Below are 7,392 nucleotides of genomic sequence, written 5' to 3'. Positions count from 1 at the left end.
GCAGCGTCCTGTGGGGGTCCTGTCATCCCCTGCACCTGTTGTGTCAGTAATCAGCTGGCAGGCAGGAGATGCCCCCTGCTCCTGTGCATGTCATGCCGGTGCCAGTGTGGGGCAGGTAGGGTGGCAGGGCTAGATGTCTTCTCACCAGCGCTGCATTTCTTGCTGGGCACATGCCATGATATCTTATACCTGTGCCCCCTGTCAGAAAGCTGGCCCTATATACTCCTGACCCGGCACAGATGGGACATAGTAATGAGGGGGAGAGCGCAGGTGCCCGGGGATGGTCGTATGTCTAGTGTTTAACCCAGGCTCGGACTGGCCCATAGGGTAACAGAGGAATCCCCCGGCGGGCCCCCAACCCCACTGTATGGCCAGTACTTGGCATCATTCCCTTTATTCCCTCTGTACATAAAGAGCAGCATCTCCTCATTCATTAACCATGCTACCCGGTGTATTATTATATAGAGATATGGTAGACACGAGGGTCGTGTACTATTTGAGTGCAGGAGAAAAGTGGGCCCCCACAGTCAATGTTACCGGTGGGCCCTTAGCACCCCAGTCTGACACTGGTTTAACCCCATAAAGGTCCTTTCTAACAGCGGCCATTATCACAGGATTGCCATGTCCTCTGTGGCGTCGTGCTGGTGGCCGGTAATAACAGTATGTGTGACCTGCGGTGCACCAGCAGGACTAAGGCTACTTTCACACTAGCGTCGGGCTCGGTCCGTCGCAGTGCGTCGGGCCGAGGTCACCGACGCTAGCGTTGTCTCCGCCGCACAACGGGGGCAGCGGATGCATTTTTCCAGCGCATCCGCTGCCCCATTGTGAGGTGCGGGGAAGTGCGGGGAGGTGGGGGCGGAGTTCCGGCCGCGCATGCGCGGTCGGAAAAAGCGGACCATCGTGAACAAAAAACGTTACATGTAGCGTTTTTTGCTCCCGACGGTCCGCCACAACACGGCGCAACTGTCGCACGACGGTTGCGACGTGTGTCAATGCGTGTGGCAATGCGTCGCAAATGCGTCGCTAATGTTAGTCAATGCAGAAAAAACGCATCCTGCAAGCACTTTTGCAGGATGTGTTTTTTCGGCAAAACGACGCATTGCGACGTATTGCAGTTAACGCTAGTGTGAAAGTAGGTTAAGCACACCATCGCCTTCTGTCCTGGGGATGTGGCAGACTTAGAGCAGCCCCCTATTGCAATCTCCACCAAGAGCGGGGAGCCCCTTGTTCTGGTTCTCACAACCAGCCTTAGTAATATATAAACATGGCTGCCGCAGTTTTCAGGACCCAACAACTTTCTAAGCACAATGTCTATCAGCGTAGTTTCCTCGGAAGCGGCACCATTTTTCGGCAGATAATTTATTTATTTATTTTTTTGGGGGGGGGGTACAGTGCATGCATACATGTTAGATAAGAGGTGATCTATTGTGTCTTTTTCCTTAGCTCGCTCAAATTCTCTTGGGATGCTGTAATAAAATCTTGCTCAAGAAGCCGAGATCCAGTTGGAAGCCCCGCTCTTGCCTTCAGTCGGGGGTAGTAATGGTGCCGTTGCCTGTACATGAAGGTGTTGTGGAGCAGCTGACATGATTCAGGTGAGAATATGTACCTGCTCTCCATTTCTTAGGCCGGTGACCACTGACAGTCACGGTCTGTACACGGACTACAATGCACAAACTAACCGGGGGTCTCCTAGCCATATATGACCATGGTCAGTACACGGACTGTGAAAGTTGGATGTGTGAAACTGGCCCAAGGCTACATTCACACGTCATTGTGTCACGTCCTAATGCCGTCTGATTTCGGATTTATAGAGAACTAGCTGAAGAGCCCAGCGTTGCCCGTGCATAGAACTGTGGTTAGTAATAACAAATTATAACGGAACACAACCGGCGCCATTTTGATGAAGCAAAAGGTTTTTTAAAACAATATTAACCCCTTAACGACTGCCGATATGACTTTTAACGGTGACAGTTAAGGGGCCTTATTCCTCCTTCACCTCACGCTCCTCCTTTATACCTAGCCTCCTCCTTCACCTCACTCTCCATTATACACAGCATTGTTCTGCAGTAAAGCTTTTCTCCTTAGTCGCCTCCTCCGGCAGCACCTCACACTCCTCTTCCATACACAATTGGAAGCGTATCGTGTACACAGCCTACTTCTTCGGCAGCACCACACTTTTCTCCTTTAGACCTCGTGCACACATTATTTGGTCAGTATTTTTACCTCAGTATTTGTAAGCAAAAACTTGGAGTAAAACAATGAAAGGAAAAGTATATTAGAAACACATCACCACTTCTGTATTTTCCTCCCACTCGTGGTTTTGGCTTATAAATACTGAGGTAAAATACTGACCAAATACTGAACGTGTGAATGTGGCCTTATACACAGCCTCCACCTGCAGCGCCTCACTCTTCTCTATACACAGCCTCATACTGCACCAGCACCTCACTCCTCTCATTTTCCCCCTCACTCCTCTCACACCTCCAGCTGCCTTCACAGAAGAAGCTGCAGCTTCCTCAGCTGTTTGAGCCGCTTCACCATGTCATCCCAGACTTTGCTGTTACTTAGTATATGTAATATTGATCTTTAGCTGTGCATATACAGTAGATAGGTGTATATCATGTAGTAACTGTATATAGCTGTACACTTGGTGACAGTGGTGGATCTCTGATGGACATGTTGAGTACTAGATGTCACATTTTCAGATTGTGCTGGTAATAAAGTGGTGGTTTGCAGTCTACAAGGTGGGCCATTTATATAGATACACCATTAATAAAATGGGAATGGTTGGTGATATTAACTTCCTGTTTGTGGCACATTAGTAAATGGGAGGGGGAAAACTTTTCAAGATGCGTGGTGACCATGGCGGCCATTTTGAAGTCGGCCATTTTGGATCCAACTTTATATTTTTCAATTGGAAGACGGTCATGTGACACATCAAACTTATTGAGAATTTCACAAGAAAAACAATGGTGTGCTTGGTTTTAACATAACTTTATTCTTTCATGAGTTATTTACAAGTTTATGACCACTTATAAAATGTGTTCAAAGTGTGGCCCATTGTGTTAGGTTGTCAATGCAACCCTCTTATCCCACTCTTGACACACTGATAGCAACACCGCAGAAGAAATGCTAGCACAGGCTTCCAGTATCCATTGTTTCAGATGGTGCACATCTCGTATCTTCACAGCATAGATAATTGCCTTCAGATAACCCCAAAGATAAAAGTCCTAAGGGGTTAGATCGGGAGACCTTGGTGGCCATTCAACCGGCCCACGATGACCAATCCACTCTCCAGGAAACTGTTCATATAGGAATGCTTGGACATGACACCCATAATGTGGTGGTGCACCATCTTGCTGGAAAAACTCAGGGAGCATGCCATCTTCAGTGCAAAAAGAGGGCAACACATCATCATGATGGTCGTCGTGGGCCAGTTGAATGGCCACCAAGGTCTCCCAATTTGACCCCCTTAGACTTCAGTGACACAAACAGAGTTATTTATTCTTTGTGCTTTGTATAGCGCCATCATATTCAGCAGACTTTTACAGACGTTATTGGCACTATCCCCATTGGGGCTCACAATCTAGGTTCCCTATCAGTATTTCTTTGGAGTGTGGGAGGAATAGGGAGACTCGTGGCAGATGTTGTCCTTGGTGGGATTTGAACCCAGGGCCCCATTCCTGCAAGGCTGCAGTGACATCCACATTTGTGGTTGTTTTTTGTTTTTCTGAACTTGTCCATTTGTTCAGACAGAGAATCTTGTCTGTGTATTGTTTTTAGAGGGATTCAGATGGATCTCCAGGGCACACTGCAGTTATGTGGTATGAACAGGGTCCAAGGAAAATCTGATAGAATTTAAAATGTAGCACAAAACTGAGTATAAAGGATAGTTTTTGGTTCAGATAGTCGTACCAATCAGGCCAGTGACATCCACTGCTCCTTGTGCCAGTCTGCCTTGTGGATGGGTGCTTCTGATAAATGCCCTGGTATTGTGTGCACTGGCACATAGACACATAGGTTCATATTGCTCAGTGTGACAGCAGATTGATTAGAGATACGTCCTTGTGAACGAGGCCTTTCTCTAATGTTTGTCCATAGGTTTTCCGTACACACTCCTTGTCATGCATGTAACCAAAGATTGCAGCTGCACTTCCAGGAACCTCCTTTAGAAGATGTGTCACAATCCTGGAGCTCAGCCTGGGCTCATTTAATTAAGTTTGTTTTCATTTAATATAGAAATACTGGTTGTAAGATATCCTGGTAGATTTAATGAACCTCTAAGGGTACCGTTACACAAAACAATTTACCAACGATCACGACCAGCGATACGACCAGGCCGTGATCGTTGGTAAGTCGTTGTGTGGTCGCTGGGGAGCTGTCACACAGACAGCTCTCCAGCGACCAACGATGCCGAAGTCCCCGGTAACCAGGGTAAACATCGGGTTACTAAGCGCAGGGCCGCGCTTAGTAACCCGATGTTTACCCTGGTTACCATCGTAAAAGTAAAAAAAACAAACCGTACATACTCACATTCCGGTGTCCGTCAGGTCCCTAGCTGTCTGCTTCCCGCACTGACTGAGTGCCGGCCGTAAAGTGAAAGCAGAGCACAGCAGTGACTTCACCGCTGTGCTGTGCTTTTACTTTCCGGCCGGCAGTCAGTCAGTGCGGGAAGCAGACGGCTAGGGACCTGACGGACACCGGAATGTGAGTATGTACGGTTTTTTTTTTTTTTACATTTACGATGGTAACCAGGGTAAACATCGGGATACTAAGCGCGGCCCTGCGCTTAGTAACCCGATGTTTACCCTGGTTACAAGCGAACGCATCACTGGATCGGTGTCACACACACCGATCCAGCGATGACAGAGGGAAATCCAGCGACAAAATAAAGTTCCAAACGATCTGCTACGACGTACGATTCTCAGCAGGGTCCCTGATCGCTGCTGCGTGTCAGACACAGCGATATCGTATGGATATCGCTGGAACGTCACGGATCGTGCCGTCGTAGTGACCAAAGTGCCACTGTGAGACGGTACCCTTATGGTAGTGGAGATAAAATTCTAGTAAGACTACGTTCATACGAATGTATTTTTGTACAGTGTGTTATGTGTGCATATGGCTAATATACTGGCCATGACCCCTCGCTCCGTTGGGGAAAAAATCTCATCGTGCAGTATTGTCATCCGGGTTCTTGATGAGACAGTGCTAGTTTTAATGAATGATAGCTTATGTGGTCTTTTGCATTTGGACCAGTTCACATAGGTGCCCGTTGACCCAGTCACTTCCATTATTTGCAGACATGACGGGTCTGAGAACTGAAACGTTTCCATGAGCTCGGCCTAAAGAGGAACAGCAGAACATTGCCAGTTATTGATCGAGAATGTTCTTCTGAGACCTGGGAACTCTGTATGCCATCTTTGTTCTGCCAAAGAAGGTACAACCAGTCTCTATGTGACTTGTATGGAAGGGATGCTCAGATTACTGTAGACATTAGAGGTTCACTTCTAGCCAGAATTAAAGTTTTACATCAGAAGAACCTAGCTAAGGCTGGATTCAGTCTTCCATTTTCATGAGCCGTATATATACCGCAATGCATGTACTGACCAAGGGTCTTCTGACCTGAACTGCTTGCCTCAGATATATGCCTCTGAGGGTGTTAGTTTGAGACAGGCAACCTGAATGACTGAAAGCTGGCGGTTCCTAGAGAGGCAAAGTTCATGTTCTCCTGGGGCCGCACTTTCAATACTGTGGTCAGGTACCTTCATAGCGCTACTAACCTGCTTATTGACCATGCAAGGTCCCCTTTAAGGTCTTGATTTCTTCTCTAAACCATGACTGCTATCTCTGGTGGCAGTGGATGCTCTGGAGTCGTGAGAGAAGCCACTTTAATATTATATGAAGTTGTTCTCCAATGACTGGTCCTGTAACATGCATTTCACAGTGTTCGAGGGTAGTCTTCGATTTACGTGCAGTGCCTTCTACTGGGAGATTATGCCTTGTTTTTTTATCTGAAGGCTTTTTGTCTTGGGTATGAAATTACTGGAGGCTCGTTTGTTTTATGACTCGCATATGACAGTAAGTTTACCACAGTATGCAAATAAAGAGGTGGACAGTAATTGTTCCACGCCGTTGTGAAAATGTAACTCGTGCTTGGATTTTATGAGCTGCATCACAAGCTTGTCTATGGTAGTGATGCCTCACATGCAGTATGTGACCTGTGGACTTCAGACTATTTCTCCCATATTATATGGTATCCGCTATGAATCCGGTGGATTCTGCTGATGATCACGGTGACACATCGACATCGCATGCTACAACTGACCTCACTGTGTAGTTTATCCCAAAGCACATGTATAATGCATGGCCGCTACTTAGATAACAGCGACGACGTATTGTTTTATATGTTTTGTGTAGTAATAAAGCCTGTGTTAATAAATGAATTGAAAACACAAGTACATTTCAATACGAAATGCCTTGACATTGGAAAAAGTAATTTTCCTTTAGCTGTAACCCCCTAGGAAGTAGGCAGTCCGGCTCCGAGTGCTGAACAGGATAAGGATAACGCAGCATCAGATTTCAGCCCTTAAGCCTTCCATCCCTGCCAGGCAGATGGAAAGATTAGCTTAGTGGATTGCTTTCACATCAAGTATAGGCTACAAAGCTCAATTAAAGGCATTGTGCATTTAGAGCACTGTTTACCCCGTACATATTTTTACCATTTACGTATATTGTAAATAACCTCATCTTCCAGCGACTGCGGGGTCACAGCTTGTCTAACACTTTGTTTTCTTGTCCTTGGATGGACATGCCAAGATGTCTTCCTGACACCCAACTCCCAGCTCATAAAGATACAAAAAGGGAAGGACTGCATCAGTGCAGCACGTAGAAAGGTTGTGCAACATGTCGAAAATCTGTGTATGACACATGGAATATTCAGAAGCAAGTGATCACTTCCCATGTTGAGTCTAAGCAGCCCCATGCACAATAGTGAGCTGTCCGCCAAACCAAGGTTTGGCTGGCAGCCATCGCTCCATACTCCAGAGCGCATGCTCTCCTGCACTCTCTATGAGAGAGTTGCTGCCAGACAGCTCTAGGGGCAGCTTATCTTGTCCAAAACTAGAGGCTAAGGCCTCTTTCACACTAGCGACGTGCACTGCACATCGCTATGCGTCGTTCTGTAGAAAAACGCATCCTGCAAAATTGCTTGCAGGATGCGTTTTTTCTCCATAGACTTGAATTAGCAACGCAGTGAGACGCATTGCCACACATCGCAACCGTCATGCGACGGTTGCGCCGTGTTGCGTCGGACCGTCGGCACAAAATGTTGCATGTAACGTTTTTTTGTGCGTCGATAGCGTCTTTTCCGACCGCGCATGCGCGGCCGGAACT

At 46.9% G+C, this 7,392-nt stretch overlaps 1 protein-coding gene across 1 annotated transcript in view; it reads left to right on the top strand.

Moving 5' to 3' along the window:
* Positions 1 to 7,392, top strand: part of KIAA0319L (KIAA0319 like) — a 202,265-nt gene that overhangs the window by 182 nt on the left and 194,691 nt on the right. The window contains exon 2 of the mRNA XM_077295806.1: positions 1,444 to 1,592. The gene's annotated coding sequence lies outside the window, so the exon portion shown is untranslated. The remainder of the gene's footprint in view (positions 1 to 1,443; positions 1,593 to 7,392) is intronic.

The sequence above is a fragment of the Ranitomeya variabilis genome, chromosome 3 (genome assembly GCF_051348905.1).
Source record: "Ranitomeya variabilis isolate aRanVar5 chromosome 3, aRanVar5.hap1, whole genome shotgun sequence".
Lineage (NCBI taxonomy): Eukaryota > Metazoa > Chordata > Amphibia > Anura > Dendrobatidae > Ranitomeya > Ranitomeya variabilis.
Note: the sequence above shows the minus strand (reverse complement) of the source record. Positions and strands in the feature narration are given on the sequence as shown.